This window comes from Vigna umbellata, chromosome 2 (assembly GCF_029865625.1).
Source record: "Vigna umbellata cultivar VRB3 chromosome 2, Vumbellata_1.0, whole genome shotgun sequence".
Classification (NCBI taxonomy): domain Eukaryota; kingdom Viridiplantae; phylum Streptophyta; class Magnoliopsida; order Fabales; family Fabaceae; genus Vigna; species Vigna umbellata.
Window position 1 is genome coordinate 19,834,638 of NC_142166.1, and position 6,798 is coordinate 19,841,435.

The following is a 6,798-nucleotide window of genomic DNA, read 5'->3' on the forward strand; positions in this document are numbered from 1 at the left end:
TGGTCAATAGTGTCTTGCTTGCCGTTAAGGGTTTGAACTTTGACTCTGGGGCCATCTATAGTGATAGACTATTTGTTTCCAAAAACATTAAGACCAAACCTTGATGAGATGAGACAAAAATCATTGTGTGTGACATGTCTGGATCCTAAACTCAAAATACATACTCATCATCCTTTGCTGATGTTCTGTTCTTTTTGGGTGAATATTTCTGGCAGCACAGAAGAGCTTTCACCCTGAAAGTGAAATATTTTTTTAAATAAAGGCAACCATATAGCAGAGCGTATCATGTTAAGTAATTAAGATTGATGGAATGAGATTGTGGAGATCTGATTAAAAAGATTTTACAGAGGTATTGAAGGTAAGCTGAAATGAATTAGGAGATGGATTGGTTATTGTCAACGTGTTATGATGCCCTTTTAATGATTTTAGAATTATGGAATATATGCGGGCGTTGAATAACGGGAAAGCAAATTACATTGGTCCTTCACTTTTGGGGGTGTTCCTAATCTAATCTTCATGAGGAGGGACCACATGGCAAGATCTCTTGGTCACAGTCAAAATACCGGAAGATAAGAATAGTAGGCATTTCATGATATATAAAAAATGAGTGTGTTGGAGTGTGGCATGAGAGGAGGAAGAAAGAGATGAGTGGATGATGAGGTGGGTCACCAACCTTGGAGATTCTTGCACTTATTTTAAAAGGTTATTTTGTTCTAGTGCTTCTAGAACCAACAAAAAACTAAGGTTGGAAGGTGAGGGTTACCAACCATGTCCATAAAGAAATTAAAAATTTACATGGCCGGCTCACAAAATCCCATAACTCTGTTATGTTGGTTCAACTTTGAAAATCATTACCAATCTTATAACTAGATCAAATTCATCAAGTCTTCTTCTCACTTCATGCTACACCCTTCTTTTCACATGACTTTTACTCACAACATACTCATAAATATCTTCTGAGTAATTATCAGAAAGGAGTGGCTTAAATATACATTAAATCCTTTCTACTCATGCAAACCATGTTTTTATATTAAAATTTATAACTTTCACATTATATTTCCACAAGTTTTATTTCTTTCTTCTCAAAGTTTACCAAAATTTAATTTCATTATTTATAATATATTTTTTAGTTTATTTCAACCAATATCTAAAATGGGAGAGATTTCGTTATCATGTCCAAACTTAATAAGTATGAAATTTTTCTTTTATCCCTACGTAATAACGAGTATACTCTGTACTTTTTCCGTACTCATACTATTTTAATATCAATTAATTAACTTTTATAAAATTATAAGATATTCTTATAAAGAAAATAAAAAATTATCAAATATTCAATATTAATGAACTTTTATTTTTTAATATCAAATATTTAGAAAAAAATTGTAATTATATATCTTTTAAATTAAAGTGTTAAATAAAATTTCATGAGAACTAAAATATTTATGAAATTTACAAACATTAAAATATATTTTTATTCTCATTTTGTAAATCATAATACTTTTTACATATTAGTAAAAGTTATAATACATTTGAATGAAATCATACCAAAAAAATATTTAATTAATAATAATTAAAATTTAACATTGACTTTTTATCTTTTGAACTTCAATATATATTAAAGGGTGATAATAAAGATTCATGACAATAACATTAAAAGTAAACAAAATTATTTTATACAATTTTATTTATAAAATTACACTTCTAATGTTTAAAAAATAAAAATAGTTATATAAAAAATATCAAAATAATATTCTATATGATAAAAATAAACAACAAATAAAAATATCAAAAAAAAGTAAAAATAATTAAATGTAATTAGAAATAATTTGATACACCATTAAATGAAAACAAATAAATAATTAAAGATATAATAAGACCAAAATACCTTAGAGATCTAAGGAAATTTATTAAATATGAAAATAATCAAACTGTTAAAAGATGGTAAAAATGTTTTAGTAAAACTGAAAGAGTTTTTAAAATAAAACAAAAAGTAAATATAAGAAAATAAAAAAGATAAATTTGTTATATTACTAGTAAATAAAAAATTTATACAATTGAATACTTAGAATAAGAATTAAACATTCTCTTGAAAAAAAATAAACAATAAATAAAAATATTGAAAAAGAGTAAAAAATATTCAAATGTGAGAACATAAAATATATTTAGTTTATATATATCATTTGAATGCAATTGCATAAAGTTTATGATAAGATAAAGGATCTTGGAAATGTGAATTAATTTTATGATAAGCCCAATAATAATAAAAAAGAGAGACGAAAATGTGTAACTAAAAGAGAAAATAAATAAGTACAAGAAAAAGTGAGAAAAAAAAGTGGAAAGGTAAGAAAAAGTGAAGAAGAAAAAAAGTGAAAAGTGTGATTGATAAAAAGTGAACTAAAAATGAGTCTCCAAAATTTAATAGATTTAATTATGAAAAATAATAGTTAAATAATATAAAAAATTATAAAAATATTTTTATTTAATATGGTTAAAGTGGATATGAATTAAAATTTTAAAATAATTAATTTAGAAAATTAAAAATAATATTTCAATTTATTTTATAGATAGCATTTCATGAAATTATATTATTTAAAGAATAAATTTTTTTTTAATATAATTTTATAATTTTATATAAATTTAATTCATTTTATCAATATTTATTCTTCATAAAAGAAATAAAAATCAGTAATATCAAATTATTTTTTTCATTAAACTTAATTTTCTTTTAATTCAAATAAAAACATTATGATCAATTTAATTTAGCAGTGAATGCAAATATTATATCAAAATTAGAGTTGTCAAAATGGTCACAACCTATGGACTAATCTAGTTCACCACAGGTTTGAGTCGGGTTAGATTTGAAAAAAATATATTTTTTCATGTGGGTCAGATTATAACCCGGTTCATTTAAACCCGACTCATGCGGGTTGAACCTGTGATGGGCCGGGTTGGCCCACCTACCTACCTAATTTTATTTTATTAAAATTTAATTTTATAAAAAAATATTTATTATTTTTTTTTGCTTGAAAAATTTATTTAAATTTTTTATTTTCAAAATTAATTAAACACTCATGTTGGGAGTGAAATTTGTTTATATTTTAATTATAGAAAGTTTATAAATTTTTTTATTTAAAAAAAATTGTAATTAAGTAAGCCAGTGAGTCAACCCGTTTACCCACCAACCCGTGGTGGATCAGGCCGGGTTCGAATTTTTCTGGCTCGCTAATAAATGAACCGGGTTGGATTGGCTCACTAAGTGACGAACTCATGGTGAGCCGGGCCGGGTGGCCCGTTTTGACAGTTCTAATCAAAATGCTTTTATCTGTCATGCTTTTTTATTATATTTATCTTTTATATTAATTTTATGAATATTTTAATTAAATTCATAATTAATATAAAATAATTTTATTTTAGACTTTTTAAATCAATGACAACAATTTTTAAGAAATTTAATTATAAATAATATATAAAAATAATGTTTAGTATTTTAAATTTGAATAATTGATTGTCTAACTTATAATAATAAAGCACAAACTTTCAGAATATTTTTTTCATAATTACTTAACTCTTAAAGTTGTGTGTCTTTAAACCTCCTACCCCAATTATAGAATTATGAAATATAATTAATTTGTATGTGATTATGTAATCTAATTAATTTTAAACAAAATAATTAGATCAAAATTTTCAAAATCTAATTTCGATTAAAATATATTTGGTTCAAAATGAATAATTAAATTATTTATAACACTAAATTTAAAATATAGTAACAATTATCTACAAATTAACTGTTGTATTAAAATAATCTTATAATATAAATACAATTTTCTAGAAGTCATCTCATTATCTAAAATCTTTTATCTCTCTAAAACACTATTCTCACTTTCTTTGACCTTTCTCACTCTTGGTCATCTATTCAACGATCAGGAAATGTCTAGAAGATTAATGTGTCAAGCGCTACCAATCTGACTGATCAATTGATTGAATCGAGTAGGTAAGTAGTAAACCCCTTTCTTTGGTAAGCCGCAAAGAAATGTCAATTTAGAGTCCATGAAATAACTTATAAATAGAAGACTAAGTCGCAAAAGTAAACATGTTGAACTAGTTCTGAGTACTTACTTTCTATTAAATATTATCACTATTATCACGTAAAGTCATTGACTTGAGCGTCGGAGTACCTTTTGCAGGTACCCTAACACTCGGTTAGGACAAAAAAAATTTAAAATAAGAGATTCATAGGTCAGAGAATAAGAAAAGCGACAACAGAAAAATGTGTCTCTTGACCTACACAATTATATAAATAAACAAATTAAAATAAAAAATTTAGAGTGATAAATTTTTTTTAATGATATTCTAAATGATCGATAAATGTAATTATTAATTATGTTTATATATTTGTCATCACAATTATTTTCGTGAAAATACTTTTTAATACTTTATTTTTTAAACGTATGTGTGATGAGATGCAATCCATGTCCTCTTTGGTCTTTTCCGCTCATGTTACGATGAAATATAATATTCACACCCTCCCTTACTTTCACAATTCACCTAAAAAATTGAGTCAAAATCATATAAACAAACAATCAGTTTCTCTTTTCAAAAGTTATGAGAAAGAAGTTTATTATATATATAATTAATAAATTATAGAAATGAGTAGTTGTGTAAAATATATGAAGAATTTTGTTAATAGTTGTGTAGTTGATTTGACATTGAGAATGAGAAATCCACGTTTAAAATAAGTTGAGTTTTGATTAAACGTAGATTGATATCTGCCAAACCAAACATGGCCTGAATGTTTTATGTTGATTTGATGATTTTAATAATGTGGGTAGTGGGTGAAAGAAAGGGATACTATTGATGAGCACTAGGTAGCAATCTCAACCATGGATGGTTGGGGACGTTAGTAACTCCTATCTAACCTGAATTGACAAGAGTAAGTGGAGTGAGTTGAGACTTGAGACGTGCTTCTAGAATTCCTCATCACCAAACAAAATAAGACAAATAATAATTACAAAAACAACTACTTACAAAACACTGCAAAGGTGGAACCACACATACTATAAAAACATCGGCCAAACAAATAAGCCAACATAAAACTGGGTTTTGGTTTTCTACACTCAACAATAAGTTTGGTGTGCATTCCCACATTTTTTAACTTTTACTTTCTTGTTAGGTATGGTTTTAACATTTTAGGTTGCATACGTTTTTATTTTCAAATTTTTTAAGCAGGTACGAGTTTAAGTTTTTCATTAAATAAAAATGAAAAAAAGTAAAAAAAAAACATGATTCTTTAATTTATTGTTTTACAATTTTAGGCTAAAGAATGTCAATAAAAATTAAACTCATATTTTATTGATATCTCAAAATTCAAATTCAAATTAATTTTACACCTACTTTAGATACATTACAACTTAAATGTCAATATAAAACATCACATAAAAAATTATTAAAATAAAAGAATTACATTTATTATAATTTTAAGGATAAAAATATATATAAAATTTGAGACAAACAAATTTTAATTTTATATTCAAATTCATAAATTAAAAATATATTTAACCTCAAATTATAATATATTTTTTATGTATTATTTCTTATGAAAGAAAATTTATATAACTTTAATATTTTTACCTTTGTTATACGTACCCATCTACTCTTCATGTATATTTTATCTCCACATATTAATTAACTACTAAAATTCAGTTAAGCAGAACATCAAGTGCACTGCTCACTATCTTCTCACTATCTTCTTTAACTTTGTCATCACTATTTACTAAACAAAAATTTACTTCTTTTTTTGACCTATTTCCTGTAGTGCTTTTCAAGATGTTAGCTTTAATTTTCTAGTTTTCATTCTTAATCTCCTGTCTTCATAATGCCTATTAAATAAGTTTTTATTCTTTTTAAGTTTGATAGAATATACTATAATTTAAAATGCTTAATGCAAGTATGAAATTTATTTGATTGAGTTCTTTCACACATAAAAAGAACTACAATAAATGTATACTTTTTTTAAATAATAAGTTTACCGTCTTACTCTATTTTATAAATGCATTATTTTGGTTGACGTACAAAATACCACTACTTAGAGAACAAATTAGGAAAAAAAGTAAAGAAAATCGACACTTTTGAAAAATTACATAAACACATCGAATTATTATTTGATTTAAATTTTGTTTAGTAATACTTTAATTTTTGGTTGCATTCCAAAATATATTTATGTTTATTTAGGAGTTATTTTGTTTTAAATAATATATTTGATATTTACTTCGGTGATTATATTTCAAGTAAACTCATGTTTAAAATTAACTAAGATCTAAAGAATAATCTGTGTTTAGTTAGTGATTAAGATTAAAAAATAGTCAATTGTACATTGTTGAACCAACCAATTTTATGTATTTTAGAACTTATCACTTAATTAATGTGAGATCATTAAAGTGATAAAATATTAATTTTGTTTAAATAAAACCATCCAACTTATGTTACTAAGGACATAAAAAGGAATATATATCAATTAGGTCATTCTACTTCTTAAAATAGACAATAGAAACCGTGCTACATATATATAATAGAATAAATTAAAAGATATTGATTAATGTATCAAACTTTTGAAGCAATATTCAAGAATAAAACAAAAGAACCAAGAAATAAAACCAGTAGAAGAAAAGTTAAGGGACGAAAAAAAGAAGATAGTAAATCAAAATTGATTAATAAAAAAATAGAAATAACAAATCAATTTTTTTCTCCTAACAAAACATTATAATTTATTGAAAAAATTTATTAGTTTATTAAATATATTTT